This window comes from Dasypus novemcinctus, chromosome 12, assembly GCF_030445035.2.
Source record: "Dasypus novemcinctus isolate mDasNov1 chromosome 12, mDasNov1.1.hap2, whole genome shotgun sequence".
NCBI classification, from domain to species: Eukaryota; Metazoa; Chordata; class Mammalia; order Cingulata; family Dasypodidae; genus Dasypus; species Dasypus novemcinctus.
In genome coordinates, this window is record NC_080684.1 from 43,694,605 (window position 1) to 43,703,078 (window position 8,474).

Consider the following 8,474-nt stretch of genomic DNA (forward strand, 5'->3'; position numbering starts at 1 on the left):
TGGTTTGTTTTTTATTTTTCCTCTTTTACATCATTTTATTAAGATCTGTATATTTATAGTATTTTGCAAATATAAACAGTCATCCAATAAACACATCCAGAATAAAAAATGTTTTGTGGGCACCTCACACTTCATTGTAAAAGGAAGGACAACTTATTCTCCTCTAACAGAGTGCCCATTCTCTGATGGATGTAAATTAAAAGAAGAACTGGGAGGCACTGGTCTGACCCCAGGCCTCTCCTGCTGTAGGAGTGTGGTACCTCCTGCTCACCAGACTGTGGAACCGCGAAGACCAGGCCACGGGTGGGCACCCGTACACTTCATGACTTCTGATGTTAAAGAAGCAGGACCCACCCCACATGATCTGCGCATCCTGTGCCACTCGGACGGGCTTGGAGAGGGTAGGCCACACCAGTGAGGACACCTGTGCCAGCAGACAACAAGGTGCTCAAGGCAGACACACATGGACCTATGATTTCACCACTTGAGATTCAAAAGGCCATACACAAATATACTGAACGTGGCGTGCTGCCAACAGGAGAGCATGGAGATAACTTGCCTCCCTCCAAAGGGATAAAATGAAAGTCTGTCTCCTGAGAAACACTCTGCACATGTAAATCAAATCTCAGAAAAAGAACAAACCCAAGACCACACATAAGCTAGTTGCTGCCTGAGGCCGCAGGCGCTGGAGGCTGCAGGAACTCGCACCGGCCAAGGATGGCATCCTGCTGCTTGCCAAAGCTGAGACAGGAAGGTTGTTCAGGGGTCGTTGGTCCTGCTTGGAGGTGTTGTACAGAAAGCTGAGGCTGGACCACAGCTGGAAGCCCCCACGCTCGGCTTGAGCTTCATGCAGGTTCTGCAAGAGCTTCATCATCTCGCCCAAGTTCAGGTGTCCATGGTCATGGTCCATCTTCTTCTTCACTTTCCCCAGGGCTCCGAGTGTGGAAATGCAGAGAGATGTCTGAGTACGGTTTCATTACCATAAAACCCAGAACAGAGCCACTGCCATCTCCAAGTGAATCCCCAACTTTTACTTCATCTGGAGATTTCACTGTAACATTTCTCCTGGGCTTCAGTTGAGTCAGCATCCTGGAGTGGTCCCTGCTCATGATCTGCTCAAAGAGGTTGTCCACCACTCTCTTACCATGCCTCCCAGCATCCTTGACAAACTCCTGTAGGCTCAGCGCACCTTGTACACTTGTCTCTTCTCTGTAGGCAGAGTAGAGCAGCTCCATCTCAACTGACTTCATTTCACCAAATATGGAATAATTTTGTATTAAAAATGCAGTACTTGCACTAGAGAGAAAAGTAACTTTATTTCTTCTTTCATCTTTGAAGCCTTGTGTGGTAAAACCTGGAAGGAGCAACTTACTGGAGAGGGAACTCAAGTTCACTGGGTAGTTCTCTTCCTCTTCTGCCTCTGACTTGGCCACAGTTGACCACTGGGTAGAGCAGACTGCCGTCCCATTCTTCTGAGGTAGCTATTCTTGCTGCCTTGGAGGAACTGGTTAATCTGGTCCCTAAACTCATCTGTTGGGTGCTTCAGCAGGGCCAGCTCATGCTCTTCTGCAGTCCGTCAGGCCACACATACAGCTAATAAATTCTTTACTTTGTTTTCTGGATTTCTTGACAGTTTCTACTTGTAGAGGTACATAGGTTCCTCAATAGCTGTATCTTCATTGCCCAAAAGAGCTCCTATTTCCTCATCACCTCAAAGCCCCATAAACAGGATCCTCTTGGCCAAGTTGTAGCAAACAGTGTTGGGTCTGTTGTAAGTCATGGTGTTGTCACACACGAGCTTGAAATCTGCCTTGGATTCTGTGACTGACTTGTATTCCTTAGCTACAATTTTGTCTCTCATTGTGCCAAAATCCATCAGATGTTTTATTATCATTGAATATGCAGGAGTAATTGCATCCACGGCAGGCAAAGCAAAATGCTATGAGGAGATTTTCTCTGGAGCTGGTGCAGGAAATGCTCTAGTAGTTGCTGAATAAGAAATGCTCAACTATTTTTAGCTGGTTGAGTCCAGTATGTTGATTGGCCAGTCTGGGGGAGGCTCCACCTCACTTTCTTAATAGGATCAAAGTCCTCAGTCTCTCCCTCAGAGTTACAATGCTCTTTTTCTCCTTCCCTTTCTTCTCTTCCTTTTGCTTCCTCTTCTCCTCATCATCCTTCTCCTTCCCCTTTTTTTCTTCTTCTTCTCTTTGTGTCTCTCTCACTTGTCGTCTGACCCATCATTGTAGTAGCTGGAGTTGTGGCCAGAGCCCAAGAGTTATCTGTATCTCAAGCTGGATAATTTCAATTGACCTGTACTGAAGTTCAACGATCTTTCTTCTTCCTGCTCAAATTTATTGTTAAAACCTATTTGTGAATTTTTCATTTCAGCTATTGTACTTTTCAGTTCCATAATTTCTAGTTGGTTCCTTTTTATAATTTCTATCTCTTATAGATATTCTTAATTTTTTTAGTTAGGGAAAGAAGGAGGAGATGGAAAGAGGGAAATTAAACTGTGGAAAATTACACATGGTCAACTGAGACAAATAGCTTCCTAAATCTTATGGATTTAGGAACTGTTGAATTACCTTATGTCCTTTTCCTCATCCCCCTCTATTTTTCCCCCTCCTGTTGCTCTTCATTCTTTTTCTCCTTTTCCTTTTCCTTCTCTGCCTTCATATTTTTTTCAGTAGCCTGAATTTAAATGAAAATAGATGAGTGAGAAAATGAATAAAATACCTACAGGATAAGTATAAAAAGAGTGAGTCAATAACTCCAAAAACAAACAATATGATTTTCAGATACTGGTCTATGCAAAAGCAATTCTCTCAACAACAAGATAAATTTTGCTGTCATCAATGCACAGAAAGTTCTATGAATATGTAAGAATAAGAATTTATATATCATGGGAAACAGACTTTGGCCCAGTGGTTAGGGCATCCGTCTACCACATGGGAGGTCCGCGGTTCAAGCCCCGGGCCTCCTTGACCCATGTGGAGCTGGCCCATGCGCAGTGCTGATGCGCGCAAGGAGTGCCGTGCCACACAGAGGTGTCCCCCGCGTAGGGGAGCCCCACGCGCAAGGAGTGCACCTGTAAGGAGAGCCGCCCAGTGCGAAGGAGGGAGCAGCCTGCCCAGGAATGGCGCCGCCCACACTTCCCGTGCTGCTGAGGACAACAGAAGCGGACAAAGAAACAAGACGCAGCAAAAAGACACAGAAAACAGACAACCGGGGGAGGGGAGGGGAATTAAAGAAATAAAAAAATAAATCTTTAAAAAAACAAAAGAATTTATATATCATTAACTGAAACAGAGAAGTTAAGAGGAGATTTGTTTTGTGAAAAAGATAACTGAAGTTATTTTGGCAATTTTTAAAATATAAAGAGTAAATGTAAACTGGGAAAAAAAAGAGTAAATGTAATATCCAAGTAAAAATGTTCAATAGATAGTTAAAAGTGTTCTTGAGTCTCACCCTCAAAAAGAAATTAAAAACCAGAGAATTTGGAGTCTCCTGCATAATGGAGACTATAGAGTTGATGAAATTCCTTAAGGGGAGTGTGGGAAAATAGAAGAGACTCTTGAGGATTTGTACCTTTTATATGGCAGAAAGAAGAGAAGCAGAAAAAAGCAGTCACAAAAGTGGGGAAATAAGAAGAATTAGATATTGGAGAAAAGTTTCGAAGAAAGAATAGAATTTCATAAAGGAAGGGGTCACAAATATTATATAATGGAGAAAAATCAAGCAGAACAAACAATGAATAGATGAGGAGGGAACCACTGAATTAGGCAATTAGAAGGTCATTATCCCCTTTAAAGGAGGCGGATCCAGTAGAATGGTGAGCCCTAAAGTCACTGTGTAAGGTATGAAGTGAAGTAGTAGTGAGGGAGTGTTTGGTAAAGTTGAGCTACTCATAGTTTGAAGTCTTGAAATATCTAATCACATTAGTGCTAATGCTGAGACAGTATGGTGTACTGAAAGATTCAAATGGTTGCTAATGCAATAACATACAAAGACTAGGCATGAACATGGGCAGAACTGTAAGTAAACAAGAAAAAAATGAAGATAAGCAATTTAATTTAATATAAAGTGAAAATATGATGTTTTGGTTTGCTTGGGTATTTCTGCCATTGCTATAATTTTATTTTTGTAACACTAATTTTTAAAAAACCAATTAATTTTGCAATACATGAATTTGATTATATAAAAGATTCAACAAATGTCAGACATGTCACCATTGGTTATGAATGTCATCTATGACTGAATGCAATGTAACTAAGTCTTGGTTAATAATCTGTATTGATTTTACTGCTCTGAAGAAGAATTCTTGGTTGTGACTCAAGTTTTATCTTAAAAGTTTGAGAAATTTGCTTCTGCTAAATATCATCTGCCAAATATGATTTTTTTTTTCACAATGGCTAGGCATTTTCACAATTGAAAATCTTGAAATATGATGATCAAAATCTCATCTGAGTTGCAACATTTATTCACTCAGTCATTCTTTACCACTCACACAACCAACATTTCTTGAGGGAAGGAAGGAAGCATTTGGGACAGATGTATGGTAGCAGGTACATGGCAGTCCTTATTTCCACAAGGTTTATACCAGGCCTCTCTGTGGGAGCAGGTGCCCAGTCTGAATATACCAGTCCCTTATTTTGTTACCCTTTGCTTGAATTTTTCCTTGGTAATTTTCTCAGTACTTTAGTGCCTCTATGATTGCAGATAAGAATCCATGTGAATAAAACAAATGTTTGTGGGAACTTCATATATGCCAGTTGTCAGGAATATAACTACAAATAACACAAGGCTTTTCTACTGAAGAACTTGTAGTGTAGTGAGGGAGACAGACAACCTTACAATTAAACGTGATTTGTGTTATCATATGGGTAAATGTATTGAGTGTATGACAAACCTAAAGCTCTTTCTTTGTGAACAAATAATATAAAAGGAAGTTTTGATCAATAAAGATGTTCAGAAATGGATTAAGAAATCAAATAAGGGAAGAGACAATCCTCAAACTTTAAACAGATTTTTAATGGAACAAATACAGATGAAGTACAAATAAGGTTTTAGAGTCAATAAGACATGTGTTGGAATCCTAACTCAATACTTGCTAGCTAGAGGACCTTTAGCAAATTAAAATCTCTGTGGGAAAGTGGTGTGGCTCAATCAGTTGGGCTCCTGTCTACCATGTGGGAGGCCGTGGGTTCGCATCCTTGTGAAGGCAGGCTGTGGAGCACTGCCCAGCCCGCAAGCACCACAGAGAGCTGACTCGGCAAGGTGATGCAACAAAAAAAGGAGACAAGCAAAAACACAGAAGAGCACGCAGCGAATGGACACAGAGAGCAGGTAGCAAGTAAGTCACAAGGTGTTGCGGTGCCATCCAGCGGCTCTGCTCCCGAAGAGGTAAGGATGAACAGAGCAAGACAACACACAGTAACCGCTCCGGAGACGCAGGCTGGTGGCGCAGGTCTGATTTATTGAGGAAGTGTAGTAGCTTTTATAGAGCGTGAGGCAACATGCAAGCAGCTTACTGGCTATGCTAATTTAGCGAGGCTGATTGGTTCATGCACTCTAGTTGCTAGGGGGAAGGCAGATTTCTGAGGGACATGTCTCGGCGCCATCTTTTGGGTGGAACCCCAAGGGCCTTATAGTTAGAGGGTTTTCCTATGTCTAACAAGGCATCGGCCGCTTGCCTACAACAAGGAGGGAGGGGAAATAAAATAAGTAAAAATACAGACACAGAAGAATGCACGGTGAATAGACACAAAGAGCAGACAGCACACAAAAAGCCATGGGGGGGAGGGTAAAAAAAAACTCTTTGAGCTCCAGTTTCCTTCTCTTATTTCCTAATTCTTAATTCACAGAATTTTTTTTGTGTGTGATGATTAAATTACATGAGATCGTAAATGGGCTTTGCACAGAGCCTGACATATAGTTCCTCTATAAATGATAGGTATTATCCTACTAGCATCACTCTTTAGACAAAGAGGAGGTATTGTAAGACAAAACACTGTCTGAATGCTAATTTGTCTGGGCCACCTCTTTTCTTGTTCTTGCCCTTAGGAAATATTGAGTTAAACAGTATGATTTCCTACTGTCACAATTGATCATGAGACATTTCTTATATTTCTAAAGCATATTTTGAGGTGTCTACTCAAGAAGCCGGGCATAGAGGTATTGACTGCAGTAGGATAGGGCTAAGTGAAGCAATAAGAATATAAAACTATTTGTGCCCATTTGATGCAAGAGCAGTGGGTTGAGAAGTGGGAAGAACAGGTCAGAGGAGAGCAGATTAAACTAGGGCCATAGGAAGAAGTCTAGACAGGCAGGCGGCACTTGATAACAAAAAGCAGTAACAACAGATGACATTAATATTCAGGGTAGAAACTGACTTCAAGAGGATCCTGCTGGAGGAACTGGTTGTTCAGCCATGTACGCAGACAAAGATCTAGCTAGGAGCGGGAAATATTCTGTTACCAAGATAGCTGGGTATGACATGGGGCTGAGACTCAGAAGTTCAGGGGCTTAAGGGCTGAGGAGGGGTCTGGGATTGATAAAAATAACCCCAGAGATTTAGGATATCAGGTCTGAAACAAGTCAGAGTTTCAAACATAGAAGAACAAAATATTGATTTAACTACTGAAACCGGTGCAGCCATTAGGCTAGAAAGAGTTTCTCAACCCTGGCACTATCGATATTTTGGATTGAATAATTATTTGTTGTCAGAGGCTGTCCTGTACATTGTAGTATGTTTAGCATCACCCCTGGTCTCTACTCATGAGTGCCAGTAGCATCCTCCCTCCAAATTGTGACAATCAAAAATGTATCTAGGGAGCTGGCATAGTTCAGTGGTTGAGTGCTGCCTTTCCACATATGAGTCCTCGGTTCAATCCCCAGCTCCAGTACTTCAAAAAAAAAAAATGTATCTAGAGAAGACAAGATGGCAGCAGAGTAGGGAGTTCCAAGAGTTAGTTCATCCTACAGTGCAACTGGTAATCAGCCAGAGGCTATACAAATCACCTGTTTGGGGGGCACAGGAGACCAGAAGAGCACCCTGCAAAAACCTTGGAAGAATGGTCATCTGTGGTGAAGATTCATGAGTACAGCTCTTCATGCTGCAGAGGCCGGTGCACAGTCCCCACTGGTGGGGCAGGATACCTCGGGAGCTACTCCTTAGCTGGAGTTGGGAGCTCCATTTCTCAAAAACAGGGGAGCCCATCTGGAGTCTGTAATAAATTTCTGTAAACCTATTTTAAAAAATAAAAGAAATGGGAAGAACAGACAGACAGGTACTGACTTTGGCTATTGATTAGTAAATTCAGCTGCTTAAAGTTCGGTCCTAAATGCAGCTGAAGTTTGAACCTGTCCAAATCAGACAGAAGCTAGTAGCCTCCTTTTTAACCCTTTCCCTGGCATGAAGGGAAATAAGGCTAATTGAAAATCACAGTGATTTCTTCGAAAGTAGGGACCAGCTTCTTTCCACCAAGGTCAGATTGCTGCCCCAGCCTGGGCTCCAGTCTTGCCACCAACCAGGGGGAAGGTAGATGGAGCTGTACCAGTCTCTCCAAACAATTGCAGTCAGTTTTGGCCCACAGTGCTTGGTCTATTACCCACACTTGCAGCTCCATCCTTGCCTCTGACAGGGAAGGAAGGGGACAGAGCTGCATCAGTCTCTCTTGACAACAGCAGTCACTTTTAGCCCATTTTTAGCCCACAGATTCAATGAGACTGCTAAAGAAATTAAGGATTTTAAGAAGGGAGAAGTGGGGTGATGGGGGTGGGGAGTATATGGGGGCCTCATATTTTTTTAATGTAACATTAAAAAAATAAAGACAAAAAATGGCAAAAAAAAAAAGGATTTTAAGAAGACACTGAGTGAACACAAGAAGAATTTGGAAGTGTACACAGAAAAATAACAGATTTTATAGGAATGAATGAAAGGTATAATAAATGAAATAAAAAATACACTGGAGGAATCAGATGATACTATCTTATCTATAACAAATGTTCCACACACTGGCATGTTGATGGAGAGGTGTTGTTTGGGAATTCTGCACATGTGCATGATTGTTTTATAAGATTACAACTTCTGTCATAAAATATATATTTAAAAAACAATAATAGGTGGATTGAGGAAAAAATACACCAAATGTAAGATAAAGACTATAATTAGTCATAAGATTTTGACAATAAACTTTCATAATTTATAACAAACATCTCAAAACAATGCAAGGTATTGGTGGAGGGCTGATGTATGGGACCCCTGTATGATGTTATGCATGTTTGCTTGGTAAGTTCACAACTTTTACTATACACTTACTGTTTATGTATGTTCATATATAAATGATATAAAGATAATAATAATAATAGGGTGAGTAGAAGGAAAAATACTTTGGTTAGTGGTAATATTTTAATAATGCTCTTTAATCATTAGTTAAAAATGTTTAACAGCAATGCAAAGTATTGGTGGTAGG

At 41.1% G+C, this 8,474-nt stretch overlaps 1 pseudogene; it reads right to left on the reverse strand.

Moving 5' to 3' along the window:
* Window positions 1-659: 659 nt before the first annotated feature.
* LOC101430496 (bromodomain-containing protein 9-like) lies at window positions 660-2,275 on the reverse strand (annotated as a pseudogene).
* Between the last annotated feature and the right edge of the window lie 6,199 nt (window positions 2,276-8,474).